Genomic DNA, 8,937 nt, shown 5'->3' with positions numbered 1-8,937 from the left:
GGGTCACACAGAGTCGGACACGACTGATGCAACTTAGCAGCAGCAGCAGCAGCTGGTAATATTTGCTTTACTTAGGTGCTCCTGTATTAGGTGCATGCATGTTAACAAATGTTATATCCTCTTCTTATATTGATCCCTTTATTATATAATGCCCTTCTTCATCTTTTTTTAATAGACTTTGTTTTAAAAATCTATTTTGTCTGAAATGAGCATTGCCACCCTACTGTTTTATTTCCATTAGCATGAAAAGTCTTTTTTTTTAATCCCCTAACTTTCAGTCGGTGTGTGTCTTTAGCTCTAAAGTGAGTCTCTTGTAAGCAGCATATAGATTTTTTTTCATGTAAAGATGCACTCTATGTCTTTTTGATTGGAACATTTAATCCATTTACATTTAAAGTGATTATTGATTGTTACTTGTATTCTGGTTGTTTTGTAGTTCTGCTATTTTCTTTGCCTTTCAGTTTCTTTCCTTGTGTTTTAATGATTTTCTTCAGTATTATATATATGTTCCTTTCTCTCTAGTTTCTGTGTGTTTTATTGTAGGATTTGATTTGTGATTACCATGAGGTACATATATGTTGACCTATAACTACATCTACTTGTTTTAAACAGATAGTCATTTAAGTTCAGGTACATTCTGAAAGATCTACATTTTTATTCCCCTCCTCCACATTTTATGTTTTTGATGTCATATTTTACATCTTCATCTTTATCCTTTTACTGCTTATTATAGTTATTATTGATTTTACAATTTCATGTCTTTTAATCTTCATACTAGCTTATTAAGTAGTTGATCCTCAGCTCTTATTATATACATTTTACTTTACTAATGGGATTTTCCCTTTCCTATATATATTTACTTCACGTTATGGCCTTTTTCTTGCTAAGAGAAGACTCTAATATTTATTTTAAGGTAGATTTGTATTGAACTCTTTCAGTTTTTTTTGTCTTTGTTTCTCCTTCCATTTTAAATGATAATTCTGCTGGGTAGATCCTAGGTTGTAGGTTCTTCCCTTTCAGAACTTTGAATATATCATGCCACCACTCCCTTCTATAGATTACAACATTTCTCCAAAAGAATCAGCTGATGGCTTTGTGGGTGTTACCTTGTATTAATATATGCTTTTGTATTTCCCTTGCTGCCTTTAGAATTCTCTCTTTAACTTTTGCTATTTTAATTATATATGTCTTTTTGTAGGTCTGTTTGGGTTCATCTTTCTTGGGATCTTCTGTACTTCCTCTTCCTGGATATCTATTTCCTTCTTCAGGTTTGGGTAGTTTTCAGTCATATGTTTTTGACCCCCTTCCCCTCTCTCTCCTTCTTCTAATGTCTTGAACTATTTTTCTGGTAAGTAGTTTATTTCTATTTCATCTTTCCCGTGCCCCCCACCCAGGTTTTTGTTGTTGTTATTGTTGTTCTTTCACTGGAAACAAATTCTTCTGTCTTCTCATTTTTCTTAACCTCTCTTGGCCTCTATGAAATTAGGTGAAAGAGTTGCCTATTATAGTATCATAGTGGTGTTCTTCTTTTGGGCTATTCTATCCAGACTGCATTTGCTCACTTGCTTTGGTGGGCAAGCTGGATGTGATATGAACACAAGTTATATCTTTCCCAAGAATATGCAGATAGTTATTACCTTGGTAGAATATGGTAGAATGTCAGAGATGAAGGGACAAGGACTAGATCCATGCATGAATTGGGGCTTCTTTTCAGCTCAATGGCTGTTACTGCCTTATCATGCTGAGATTAGGTCCCAAGTTGCTTAAGTGGAAGTCCTGAGGGTTGTGTCCTAGCTGGCTTTCTTCCCATTAACTTTTGGAAGATCCCCTGGAGAAGGAAATAGCAACCCACTCCAGTATTATTGCCTGGGAGATCCCATCAACTAAGAAGCCTGCTGGGATGTAGTTCATGGGCCTGCAAGAGTCGGACATGACTTAGCAACTAAACAACAACACCATTAGCTTGTTGAGAAAATTAAATGAATTCCAGTAGTGTCTGGGATACAGTGATGGTTGCCAAGCTATAATTGGTATTCAGTTAATGGTAGCGGTAGTGGTCAAAGTTGTTCGAGTCACTTGTATTAGATATTTCTGTTCCACCAAGGGACGTCCATTCTCATGGGGAGGCACACTTGTACAGAGCAGAAGGAAATGCATACTGATTAGAATAAAACCACTTTATTTTCAGAGTATAAAAGAGGATGATCCAGACCAGGAGTTTCAGAAAGGCTTCATATGTTTTTCCCTTCTAGGAGTCTCTAGTACAAGGTGATTACCATTGTATCAGAGGGATCACATCACTTAACCAATAATTTAAAAAGACAATCAACTTTAGTTGTCTTAGAGACCATATAATCTAGAGGAGGGATGCCTAACCTGAGATCATCAGTGAATCCCTAACTGTGTGCAGTTTTGTTGATTATTAACTTATGTCTGTGTATTTCTGGGAAGAAGGGCCATAGCTTTTATCAGGTTGCACTAGCATCCTTGCCCCAGAGCAGAGCAGTGCTAGCCCAGGAGAGGCTGGTATGGGTGCTAGGCATTGGTGTGGGCATGGGCCAGGGCTACAGTCAATGACCAGATTACTTCTGGCTGCAGTCAGTGGCCTAACCTACTGTCTGAGTGAGCACCCATAGAGGTTGCACTGTCTTGATCAAACATTGCTCTGGGTCTGAGCTGCCTCTTTCCCCTCAAGCTGAGTTCTCCCTTTGTCTACTGATACCCTTGCTCTGGTGTACAGCTAAGCCACAGAGCAGAAAAGGCCAGTCTTGGCAGTTGGCATAGGTCTGTGCATGGGCTATGATGGTTCAGTCATTGTTAGAGACCTAGACTGCTTCTGATGCACTGCTTGTGTAAATGCCATAATGACTGCCCCTGCCCTGGTCAGAGGTTGCTCTCAGTCTCAGTCACTTTTGTGCCACCTGGCTGAGCTCTCCCCAGACTGTCACAGCCCTTGTCCAAATGTAGAGCTGCACTGTGAAGCAAGTAGACCATGAGCAGTCACTTGGCTCAGGCTGGGGCACATGCTAGGAGAGTCGCAGAAGATCAGCCAGCTTCCTGTGCTATTTCAGTTCACCATCTCTGCCCTATTGTAGGAGTAAGCAAGCATGTGCATGCTCCTGATGAGCAGATTCCAAACTTTCCACAGCCCTTATGTTAATCCCAGTGGCCCTCCATCCAACCAAGAGGAAATCAGATCCCAGGGCTGGGACCCAATGTGCCGCTCAAATTGCTTACTCCCCAGAGAGGGTCTCTACCTTTGCAACCCCCTCCCCTTCTGAGTCCATCTCCCAATGGTACAGGTCCTGACATGATCATTTCTCTTCCCTTCCTACCAGATTTCCCATGGATCTTTCTTACAGCCTTAGTTGTACAGGAGTCGTCCTGCCAGTCTCCAGTTAGTTTCCAGTGGGATTTTTCCATGTTTATATATCTTTTAGATATATTCATGGGAGGAAGTAATTTTTGTGTCCTCCTACTCGCCACCCTGATCTGTTTCTCTATACTTAGTGTTACATGTCAATATATCTCAATAAACCTGGGGGAAGTGTGAAGAAAGGAAAGTCTCAGCAATTGCACATCTGACACTAAAGAAAGTCTCTGATTCAGGACCATAGTATCTGACATTTCTCTCAGTCTAGCTTTGACTCTCTTTAGAACCCTTCTTGTTTCTACATCTTCCATACCTGGATTGGGTATCATATTACTTGGATTGAAAAAGGATGATAAACCTGTTACTACTCAAAAGGTAATTGGATTTAAGGTCATAATTTATAAAATTCTGCTGACAAATTTTGCCAACAATAACAAAAGTATTAAATACAAATATGAAACTTCTCTCTGTTATTAACACTGTTAGACAACTATCATAGTAACAAGAAAGTATCAATAGATGACAGATTTATATATAATAGAGAAATTAAAATATATGTAAATAAATGTATATATTCAATTATTTTCTTGGCATATAAAATAAAATCAGTTCATTAGGTAATTTTGCTCTCTGCTCCCTGACAAACTCTTCATAATTTCCTACTGGAATCAATTACTTAATATACTACTTTATATCAACTACAATTTGTATTCTTTCCCAAATGTTTAGTAACTTTTTATGAATATAATATTTCAAAAAAGGAAAGTTCAACATCTCAGGTCAACTATAGCTCACATATAAATCAAATAATAATTTTCTAAATTTGTATTTGGGCTCAACATGTTACAAAATGCCTTAACATTAAATCTCATTTGATTTTCTCTGGGATAGATATCCTTGCCTCACCAACTTGGGAAGTCTTAATAGCTATAATGAACTTATTGACTGAAATGTTTTGTTAAAATTGGGTTGTAACAATCCATTTATTCTGCTGCATCAAATGATATTTTCCATCAATTACTGTAGATTTTCCTTAATCTATGCCTCTGATCTCTTTCATATGTGAGATATTATCCTGATAAAAGAATATGGATTTAACAAGTAGTTGATGGATTAATGTCTGTGTTTTTGCTTGTACTTAATAGAGCTAGTCTTACATAATTTCTCCTTTGACAAAGCCTCTGAATTATCAGCTATGTATCTATGTATATTAATCTTACTAAGGCTCAGTTCTCTCTCTTGTAAAGTGGGTAAATAAACGTTACAGAACACATGTTCCTTTTATGATTTAATTAGATAATCTATGAGAAATTCTGAGCACAGTGCTAACTAAAATTGAACAAAAGAAAGAAAAAAGAGAAATGGCAACTGCTGTTCTCTTTCAGAAAATAGATTGGTTTCCAATCACTTCAGTTATTTTGATGTCTACTTGGGGGAAAAATGTATAAATTAAAAGAAACATATATTTATATTGTAGAGTTAAATGTGAACGGACATTCTACTAACATCTGTAGCCAGCTTTTTAACTTTGTCTTCCAAATGGTGACCTATTGGCCTAGGAGCTCAATCATTTGTTGTTGTTCAGTTGCTCAGTCATGTCTGACTCTTTGCAACTCCATGGACTGCAGCATGCCAGGCTTCACTGTCTTTTACTATCTCCTGGAATTTGCTCAAACTCATGTCCTTTGAGTCAGTGATGCCATCCAACCATCTCATCTTCTGTTGCCCCTTTCTCCTCCTGCTCTCAATCTTTCCCAGTATCAGGGGCTTTTCTAATGAGTTAGCTCTTTGTATCAGGTGGCCAAAATGTTGGAGCTTCAGGAACAATCCTTCTAATGAATATTCAAGGTTGATTTCCTTTGGGGTTGACTGGTTTGATCTCCTTGCTGTCCAGGGAACTCTCAAGAGTCTTCTCCAGCACCACAGTTTGAAAGCATCAATTCTGTGGTGCTCAGCCTTCTTTATGGTCCAACTCTCACTTCCATGCATGACTACTGGGAAAACCATAGCTTTGACTATATGGACCTTTGTCAGCAAAGTGATGTTTCTGCTTTTTAATATGCTGTCTAGGTTTGTCATGGCTTTTCTTCTAAGGAACAAGCATCTTTTAAGCTCAGTCATCAAAAGGCATAATTAGGTGGAGAGACCTGAAGGCGAGTAGGTGGGCCATACAGTGACTCTCAGGAGCAGAGATGAGCGAAAATGACCATGGTTTTTTGTGGACATTTTATCAACCACAATGTTCATGGCTATTTGTATAGTGTGTTTACTGGGAGTCTGGAGTGATGAAAAACAGAATTTGGGGTCATAGTAACTTGGGTACAAATCCAAGTTTCTTATTATCTGTTTGCTTTCAGGCAAGATACTTAATGCCTTTTGTTCATTTCCTTATCTACAAAATGGAGATAACAACACATGTGAATTTCACAAAGAGTCAATATATAAAATAAATACTAAATATACATCATCTCCTGCACTTAATGTTTGTTCCCTTGATGTTAGTCTCTTTCATTTCTCAGATTAATCTTCATGACCTCTTCCCTCCCCTCCTTCCACAACTATAAAATTTCCCTTTATAATCCAATAATCTTGCTCCTAGTAGCTCAGTCTAATTACTTGGTCCCCATACTGCTACTGCATATCTGTGCATTATAAAGAGGAAAGTAAACTACATACAAACAATGAAACTTGCAAAGATGGGGAACTTTGCAGTCAGATGTCTTTGTGCTCCAAGTCCTAGTGAAGGTGTTGCTGAATGAAAAGACGCCAGATTCTTGGCCTCCAGAGGAGAAGAATTCAATCCAGAGCCAAAGACAAGGCTTGATCACTCAGAGATTTTGTGTAATAAAGTTTTATTAAAGTATAAAGGAGATAGAGAAAGCTTCTGACATAGGCGTCAGAAGGGGGCAGAAAGAGTACCCCCACTAGTCTTCAGCTGGATGATATATAGCCACTAACAGTCTGTTAATGAAAGAAAAGAATGTCTTAAAACTCAGAATGGCACCAGGCCCCTCACTCATAAGATGCATTTTGGGATAATCTTGGCACTAGACGATTCATCCTGGGCCATAAAATGATTAACTTGAATCTTGTAGAAGGACAGATTACCATAAAAATAGTTTTGTTTACATAGATTAGGGAAACAAATTATATCTGAATATAACATACTGGTTTGTCAAGTAGGTTCTGAGCCATTGGGCGGAACCGACTTGAAGACAGAGTTTGGGGTAAATGCATAGTACATTAACATGGCTTAAGACAAACATTTCCATAAGAAAAATGCATTAGTTAACTCAAGGTTTGAGAATAGTTAAATTCAGGTGAAACCAGGTACATTATGGCAACACAGCATTTTAAGAGAAAACTCCTTTTAAATTTGTGTAGAGAAGGAAAAAATATCGCTAGTTTGTTTTCTCCTGCCACTTAAGAGAGATAAAAATGTCTGACACTTGCAGGCTATTTCCTCCATTTGGAGACCCCTGGCCTTCCTGCCTGTTACCCTCTCACTAGCATCACCACCACCAGCTGTAGATTCCTAAGAAAACTATCTCATATGACTAAATCTCAGTTTCATTATGCTTAAAATGATTTATGTGAACTTACTTTCTTGTGTTGTTGGTGAAATTGGCTTCCCTGATAGGTCAGTTGGTGAAGAATCTGCCTACAATGCAGGAGACCCCAGTTCTATTCCTAGGTCAGGAAGATCCCTTGGAGAAGGGAAAGACTACCCACTCCAGAGTTCTGGCCTGGAGAATTCCATAGATTATCCATGGGGTTGCAAAGAGTCAGACATGATTGAGCAGTTTCAAAACTGGAAATAGTACATGTTAAAAACCTGGAATAAAGCAGACTATAACAGCTATCTCTGACCTCCTTACTTTGTTTTCCCATAAGACATGTATAAACGTATACAAAATAGTACATGCTTGAATGAAAAAATATATCCACAGACCAACTCAGGAGTGGAGGGCAGCTTGTTTGAGTTGGTGAAGGGATTCATACCACAATGGAGTTTTGACCTAAAGCAGTGTGTGGGGATGGATCAAGTCAATCACTGTAACATGTGGGATAGCCTGGAGCTTTGAATGGTGACTTAAAACAGCTGTTAAAGTGCATTCTTAAAAAAGAGAAAGAAAGAAAGAAAGAAAAAAACATCAACCGGAATTGTTTAGCCAGGCAAAGTGTTTGCATTAACCAAAAAGCTGCCCTGCCTGCATATCTACTGTTAATTGGATTAGATGCAATCTAGCCATCAAGTCTTGATTTATTATGTATGTGAGTAAGTCAAATGGCTTTGCAGGACAGACAGGCTGCTGCTGCTGCTAAGTCACGTCAGTCGTGTCTGACTCTGTACCATCCCAGAGATGGCAGCCCACCAGGCTCCCTCGTCCCTGGGATTCTCCAGGCAAGAACACTGGAGTGGGTTGCCATTTCCCTCTCCAATGCATGAATTGAAAAGTGAAAGTAAAGTCATTCAATCGTGTCTAATTCAGGGACCCCATGTACTTCAACCTACCAGGCCCCTCCATCCATGGGATTTTCCAGGCAAGAGTACTAGAGTGGGTTGCTATTGCCTTCTCTGGGACAGACAGGCAGATACTGTGAAAAATAAATGGGTAGGATTTTGACCAACAAATACTTTATTCCCGAAATGTGGATGTCTTGTTTGTAGGCCATTCATTCATCCATACACTAAACATATTTCTAGGGTGCTTGCTATGTGTCAAACTCTAAAATAGGCTCCGAGTTCCCAGAGATAGAAAATAGAATCCTTTCCCTGAAGAATCCTAATATGCCATGGTGTAAAGCTTATAAGAAGACAGTTATAGTACAAAGAAGTGAGTACAATGTTTGAGACATATCCAGGTGTTTGGAAAGTACAACAAAATTCCTGATTCATCCTTGGAGAGTTGGAGATTTCAGAACTGAATCTTTAGTATTTGAGGATAGTTCAAAGTTAGGAAAGCCAAGCAGAGAGAGAAATCATTCTAGGTAGAGGGCATACCATGAGCAGAATCATAGTGGCATGTAAAATGTGTGGAAATATGGAAGTATCTTTAGAAATAAATGTAAACATATTTCCCATATTTTCCAAATATGGAAAACGTTCATTGTTGTGAGCACAAGAAAGATAGGTATAGAGTGAGCGGTACAGAAGTAAGTGTAGGTAAACAGGGACAGGTGTAGAAGTGAGCATAATAGACAATCTTGGAGGGTTTTGTAGACTAGGTGAAGGACTGTGGAAATTATACTTAGGAATATTCAGAGGTTTTGAAGCTGATTTTGCATTTTAGAACATTTTGGTGATGGATATATGAGAACTGCATTTGAGGGAGAATAAAATAAGGTTATTATTTTGGTACAGAAGAGAGATGATAAGTGAACTTTGGCAGTGGAAGTAGGAATGCATAGAAAGATTAGGATTCAAAAGAGATTTAGACAAGGAAATCTTGAGGGATTTAGTGAGAACAAGACAGAAGTATGCATGGCTCTCATCTTCTATATTTAGTGACCAATCACTTGTGTAATTGCTTATTCTATTTCTGTTCATTCTATTACACCAT

The sequence above is a fragment of the Capricornis sumatraensis genome, chromosome 2 (genome assembly GCF_032405125.1).
Source record: "Capricornis sumatraensis isolate serow.1 chromosome 2, serow.2, whole genome shotgun sequence".
Lineage (NCBI taxonomy): Eukaryota > Metazoa > Chordata > Mammalia > Artiodactyla > Bovidae > Capricornis > Capricornis sumatraensis.
Note: the sequence above shows the minus strand (reverse complement) of the source record.